The sequence below is a fragment of the Dermacentor silvarum genome, chromosome 10 (assembly GCF_013339745.2).
Source record: "Dermacentor silvarum isolate Dsil-2018 chromosome 10, BIME_Dsil_1.4, whole genome shotgun sequence".
Taxonomy (NCBI): domain Eukaryota; kingdom Metazoa; phylum Arthropoda; class Arachnida; order Ixodida; family Ixodidae; genus Dermacentor; species Dermacentor silvarum.
Window position 1 is genome coordinate 145114430 of NC_051163.1, and position 7685 is coordinate 145122114.

Below are 7685 nucleotides of genomic sequence, written 5' to 3' on the forward strand. Positions count from 1 at the left end.
GCTCCGGCTGCGACGGGACGACGCGAAACCGAGACGCGTCGCATAACACTCGGGCCGCTTTCTTGCGCGATGGGTGCTATGTGTACATGTTGAAGCTTTCGCTGGATCTGAAATTGAGACGCGTCGCACAATCCTCGGAGCGCTTTCTTGCGCTGCGCGCTCCGGCTGCGACGGGATGACGCGAAACCGAGACGTGACGCATAACACTGGGGCCGCTTTCTTGCGCGATGGGTGCTACGTGTACATGTTGAAGCTTTCGCTGGATCTGAAACTGAGACGCGTCGCAGAATCGTCGGAGCGTTCTCTTGCGCTGCGCGCTCCTGCTGCGACGGGACGACGCGAAACCGAGACGCGACGCATAACACTCGGGCCGCTTTCTTGCGCGATGGGTGCTATGTGTACATGTTGAAGCTTTCGCTGGATCTGAAACTGAGACGCATCGCAGAATCGTCGGAGCGCTCTCCTGCGCTGCGCGCTCCGGCTGCGACGGGATGACGCGAAACCGAGACGCGACGCATAACACTCGGGCCGCTTTCTTGCGCGATGGGTGCTATGTGTACATGTTGAAGCTTTCGCTGGATCTGAAACTGAGACGCGTCGCAGAATCGTCGGAGCGCTCTCTTGCGCTGCGCGCTCCGGCTGCGACGGGATGACGCGAAACCGAGACGCGTCGCATAACACTGGGGCCGCTTTCTTGCGCGATGGGTGCTATGTGTACATGTTGAAGCTTTCGCTGGATTTGAAACTGAGACGCGTCGCAGAATCGTCGGAGCGCTCTCTTGCGCTGCGCGCTCCGGCTGCGACGGGACGACGCGAAACCGAGACGCGTCGCATAACACTCGGGCCGCTTTCTTGCGCGATGGGTGCTACGTGTACATGTTGAAGCTTTCGCTGGATCTGAAACTGAGACGCGTCGCAGAATCGTCGGAGCGCTCTCTTGCGCTGCGCGCTCCGGCTGCGACGGGATGACGCGGAACCGAGACGTGACGCATAACACTGGGGCCGCTTTCTTGCGCGATGGGTGCTACGTGTACATGTTGAAGCTTTCGCTGGATCTGAAACTGAGACGCGTCGCAGAATCGTCGGAGCGCTCTCTTGCGCTGCGCGCTCCGGCTGCGACGGGACGACGCGAAACCGAGACGCGTCGCATAACACTCGGGCCGCTTTCTTGCGCGATGGGTGCTACGTGTACATGTTGAAGCTTTCGCTGGATCTGAAACTGAGACGCGTCGCAGAATCGTCGGAGCGCTCTCTTGCGCTGCGCGCTCCGGCTGCGACGGGATGACGCGAAACCGAGACGTGACGCATAACACTGGGGCCGCTTTCTTGCGCGATGGGTGCTATGTGTACATGTTGAAGCTTTCGCTGGATCTGAAACTGAGACGCGTCGCAGAATCGTCGGAGCGCTCTATTGCGCTGCGCGCTCCGGATGCGACGGGACGACGCGAAACCGAGACGCGACGCATAACACTCGGGCCGCTTTCTTGCGCGATGGGTGCTACGTGTACATGTTGAAGCTTTCGCTGGATCTGAAACTGAGACGCGTCGCAGAATCGTCGGAGCGCTCTCTTGCGCTGCGCGCTCCGGCTGCGACGGGACGACGCGAAACCGAGACGTGACGCATAACACTGGGGCCGCTTTCTTGCGCGATGGGTGCTACGTGTACATGTACACATGTACACAAATCATTCGCGCTATGCAAAAACGATAGTCGAAAGCTATGGCATAAGCTCAATTTATTGATGAATCGAGTACCCACTCCCGCCACTGCGCTACGAATCGTGCATGATGGGGCTGAACTGAGCGGCGACTTGTTGCCTGATTGTTTCAATGATTATTTTGTCTGTCTACCCCACCAACCCGTATGTGCCAACGCCTGCCAATTTATTACTACCACTTGCCCAGACTCTATCTTCATTAACCCTACAACTGAATCAGAAGTCACCTCACTTTTTTCCGAGCTTAATAACAGTCATGCTTGTGATGCTGACGATATTCAAATTAAACCTGTTAAGTTTGTCCTGGACATAATTGCGCCAGCATTAGTTCATATTTATAATATCTGCCTCTCGTCAGGAGTATTCCCACATGAAATGCAGACGGCGAAAGTAACCGCAATATTTAAAAAGGGTGATAGAACCATGTTGTCAAATTACAGGCCGGTGTCGGTTCTGCCAGTTTTTTCTAAAGGCCTAGAAAAGATTATATCTTGCAGGATAATTAACTTCTTGGATAAACATAATCTGTTAACGAACCAGCAGTATGCTTTTCGCAAGAATAGATCCACTCAGCTCGCTCTATTAGAGCAAAAAGAATTTATCCTAAATAATATTGAAAAAGGTCTGTTTACACTAGGGGTCTTTATAGATTTCTCTAAAGCTTTTGATTCCATTAACCATGAGCTCTTGTTTTCTAAAATGACATATTATGGAATTCGTGGCAGTGCCCTTGACCTCATTAAATCCTACCTAAATCACAGAAAACAGTTTGTACAAATAAACAATAAGGCATCTCAAACTCGTTCAGTTAATATTGGTGTTCCACAGGGCAGCATTTTAGGGCCCCTTCTCTTTAATATTTATGTTAACGATTTAGTGAACATTGATAGGGACTCACATTTTGTAATCTATGCTGATGATACTACGTTATTTCTTTCGTCTACAAATCCAAATGATTTAGTCTCAAGGGCTAATATCGTACTGGAGAAGTTATATAAGTGGTCAGTAGGAAATGGCCTATGTATTAATTCCTCAAAAACTAAAGGAGTGCTATTTCGGGCTAAAAATATGCAGACCACTTTGCAAGAAGACCTGAGGATTAATTCCTCTACGATTGAAATCGCTGAATCTATAAAATCTCTAGGTGTACACTTTGACCAACACATGACCTGGAATAATCATACAGATTTCGTTGCAGGCAAACTGTCCCAAATTGCTGGTCTTATCTACTCACTGAACTTTCTCCTCCGTTCCGTCAAACAGTTGATATATAATTCCTTATTTATGAGCCACTTAAACTACTGTTGCCTTGTATGGGGTACGACTTCTGCAACTAACATTAAGAAGTTGTACGTACTACAAAAGAAAGCAGTTCGTGCTGTATGTAACAAGCCGTACGACTTCCCATCTGCCTCCTTATTTCAAGAGCTTAGAACGTTGAAAATAACAAATCTTATGGAGTACCGTCTGGCAATAGCCTATAAAAAGGAACACAAAAGCAATATAAGCCTTATACAGTCAATAGCCCAACTCAACAAGCGTAAAGCAACCTACACAACCAGATTTCCAGAATACTGGTACACACCTCACTCACGTACCAATTACGGCAAGCAAATGCTATGTTCTAGACTGCCTAGGCTACTCAATGATCTGTTGAGTAATGAAATTGATGTACTATCGTGTTCACCAGTTGATCTTTATAACTTTTTTTCACGCCTCTAAATGATTCAGTTGTGTCCTTCTTTGTGTTTAAACTATTTCTGACTCAGTTATGATTCAAATATGTCTTTCTTTATTGACTAGATGATCAATGTTGTTGTATTTATAAAATCGCAATTTTTTTACATAGTCATTACGAAATATGTTGCTCCACCCTGCTGCTCCGATGTTTCTGGGTTCTTGGGACCAGTCAAGCTGCATGAGCAGCTTTTTTCCCACTTTCCCACCACAACACTGTATTGTACATGTTTTGTGGAAAATAAACATTCATTCATTCATTCATGTTGAAGCTTTCGCTGGATCTGAAACTGAGACGCGTCGCAGAATCGTCGGAGCGCTCTCTTGCGCTGCGCGCTCCGGATGCGACGGGACGACGCGAAACCGAGACGCGACGCATAACACTCGGGCCGCTTTCTTGCGCGATGGGTGCTACGTGTACATGTTGAAGCTTTCGCTGGATCTGAAACTGAGACGCGTCGCAGAATCGTCGGAGCGCTCTCTTGCGCTGCGCGCTCCGGATGCGACGGGACGACGCGAAACCGAGACGCGTCGCATAATACTCGGGCCGCTTTCTTGCGCGATGGGTGCTACGTGTACATGTTGAAGCTTTCGCTGGATCTGAAACTGAGACGCGTCGCAGAATCGTCGGAGCCCTCTCTTGCGCTGCGCGCTCCGGATGCGACGGGACGACGCGAAACCGAGACGCGACGCATAACACTCGGGCCGCTTTCTTGCGCGATGGGTGCTACGTGTACATGTTGAAGCTTTCGCTGGATCTGAAACTGAGACGCGTCGCAGAATCGTCGGAGCGCTCTCTTGCGCTGCGCGCTCCGGCTGCGACGGGACGACGCGAATCCGAGATGCGTCGCAACACACTCGGGCCGTTTTCTTGCGCGATGGCTGCTACGTGTACGTGTTGAAGCTTTCGCTGGATCTGAAACTGAGACGCGTCGCACAATCGTCGGAGCGCTCTCTCGCGCTGCGTGCTCCGGCTGCGACGGGACGACGCGAAACCGAGACGCGTCGCATAACACTCGGGCCGCTTTCTTGCGCGATGGGTGCTATGTGTACATGTTGAAGCTTTCGCTGGATCTGAAATTGAGACGCGTCGCACAATCCTCGGAGCGCTTTCTTGCGCTGCGCGCTCCGGCTGCGACGGGATGACGCGAAACCGAGACGTGACGCATAACACTGGGGCCGCTTTCTTGCGCGATGGGTGCTACGTGTACATGTTGAAGCTTTCGCTGGATCTGAAACTGAGACGCGTCGCAGAATCGTCGGAGCGCTCTCTTGCGCTGCGCGCTCCTGCTGCGACGGGACGACGCGAAACCGAGACGCGACGCATAACACTCGGGCCGCTTTCTTGCGCGATGGGTGCTATGTGTACATGTTGAAGCTTTCGCTGGATCTGAAACTGAGACGCATCGCAGAATCGTCGGAGCGCTCTCCTGCGCTGCGCGCTCCGGCTGCGACGGGATGACGCGAAACCGAGACGCGACGCATAACACTCGGGCCGCTTTCTTGCGCGATGGGTGCTATGTGTACATGTTGAAGCTTTCGCTGGATCTGAAACTGAGACGCGTCGCAGAATCGTCGGAGCGCTCTCTTGCGCTGCGCGCTCCGGCTGCGACGGGATGACGCGAAACCGAGACGCGTCGCATAACACTGGGGCCGCTTTCTTGCGCGATGGGTGCTATGTGTACATGTTGAAGCTTTCGCTGGATTTGAAACTGAGACGCGTCGCAGAATCGTCGGAGCGCTCTCTTGCGCTGCGCGCTCCGGCTGCGACGGGACGACGCGAAACCGAGACGCGTCGCATAACACTCGGGCCGCTTTCTTGCGCGATGGGTGCTACGTGTACATGTTGAAGCTTTCGCTGGATCTGAAACTGAGACGCGTCGCAGAATCGTCGGAGCGCTCTCTTGCGCTGCGCGCTCCGGCTGCGACGGGATGACGCGAAACCGAGACGTGACGCATAACACTGGGGCCGCTTTCTTGCGCGATGGGTGCTATGTGTACATGTTGAAGCTTTCGCTGGATCTGAAACTGAGACGCGTCGCAGAATCGTCGGAGCGCTCTATTGCGCTGCGCGCTCCGGATGCGACGGGACGACGCGAAACCGAGACGCGACGCATAACACTCGGGCCGCTTTCTTGCGCGATGGGTGCTACGTGTACATGTTGAAGCTTTCGCTGGATCTGAAACTGAGACGCGTCGCAGAATCGTCGGAGCGCTCTCTTGCGCTGCGCGCTCCGGCTGCGACGGGACGACGCGAAACCGAGACGTGACGCATAACACTGGGGCCGCTTTCTTGCGCGATGGGTGCTACGTGTACATGTACACATGTACACAAATCATTCGCGCTATGCAAAAACGATAGTCGAAAGCTATGGCATAAGCTCAATTTATTGATGAATCGAGTACCCACTCCCGCCACTGCGCTACGAATCGTGCATGATGGGGCTGAACTGAGCGGCGACTTGTTGCCTGATTGTTTCAATGATTATTTTGTCTGTCTACCCCACCAACCCGTATGTGCCAACGCCTGCCAATTTATTACTACCACTTGCCCAGACTCTATCTTCATTAACCCTACAACTGAATCAGAAGTCACCTCACTTTTTTCCGAGCTTAATAACAGTCATGCTTGTGATGCTGACGATATTCAAATTAAACCTGTTAAGTTTGTCCTGGACATAATTGCGCCAGCATTAGTTCATATTTATAATATCTGCCTCTCGTCAGGAGTATTCCCACATGAAATGCAGACGGCGAAAGTAACCGCAATATTTAAAAAGGGTGATAGAACCATGTTGTCAAATTACAGGCCGGTGTCGGTTCTGCCAGTTTTTTCTAAAGGCCTAGAAAAGATTATATCTTGCAGGATAATTAACTTCTTGGATAAACATAATCTGTTAACGAACCAGCAGTATGCTTTTCGCAAGAATAGATCCACTCAGCTCGCTCTATTAGAGCAAAAAGAATTTATCCTAAATAATATTGAAAAAGGTCTGTTTACACTAGGGGTCTTTATAGATTTCTCTAAAGCTTTTGATTCCATTAACCATGAGCTCTTGTTTTCTAAAATGACATATTATGGAATTCGTGGCAGTGCCCTTGACCTCATTAAATCCTACCTAAATCACAGAAAACAGTTTGTACAAATAAACAATAAGGCATCTCAAACTCGTTCAGTTAATATTGGTGTTCCACAGGGCAGCATTTTAGGGCCCCTTCTCTTTAATATTTATGTTAACGATTTAGTGAACATTGATAGGGACTCACATTTTGTAATCTATGCTGATGATACTACGTTATTTCTTTCGTCTACAAATCCAAATGATTTAGTCTCAAGGGCTAATATCGTACTGGAGAAGTTATATAAGTGGTCAGTAGGAAATGGCCTATGTATTAATTCCTCAAAAACTAAAGGAGTGCTATTTCGGGCTAAAATATGCAGACCACTTTGCAAGAAGACCTGAGGATTAATTCCTCTACGATTGAAATCGCTGAATCTATAAAATCTCTAGGTGTACACTTTGACCAACACATGACCTGGAATAATCATACAGATTTCGTTGCAGGCAAACTGTCCCAAATTGCTGGTCTTATCTACTCACTGAACTTTCTCCTCCGTTCCGTCAAACAGTTGATATATAATTCCTTATTTATGAGCCACTTAAACTACTGTTGCCTTGTATGGGGTACGACTTCTGCAACTAACATTAAGAAGTTGTACGTACTACAAAAGAAAGCAGTTCGTGCTGTATGTAACAAGCCGTACGACTTCCCATCTGCCTCCTTATTTCAAGAGCTTAGAACGTTGAAAATAACAAATCTTATGGAGTACCGTCTGGCAATAGCCTATAAAAGGAACACAAAAGCAATATAAGCCTTATACAGTCAATAGCCCAACTCAACAAGCGTAAAGCAACCTACACAACCAGATTTCCAGAATACTGGTACACACCTCACTCACGTACCAATTACGGCAAGCAAATGCTATGTTCTAGACTGCCTAGGCTACTCAATGATCTGTTGAGTAATGAAATTGATGTACTATCGTGTTCACCAGTTGATCTTTATAACTTTTTTTCACGCCTCTAAATGATTCAGTTGTGTCCTTCTTTGTGTTTAAACTATTTCTGACTCAGTTATGATTCAAATATGTCTTTCTTTATTGACTAGATGATCAATGTTGTTGTATTTATAAAATCGCAATTTTTTTACATAGTCATTACGAAATAT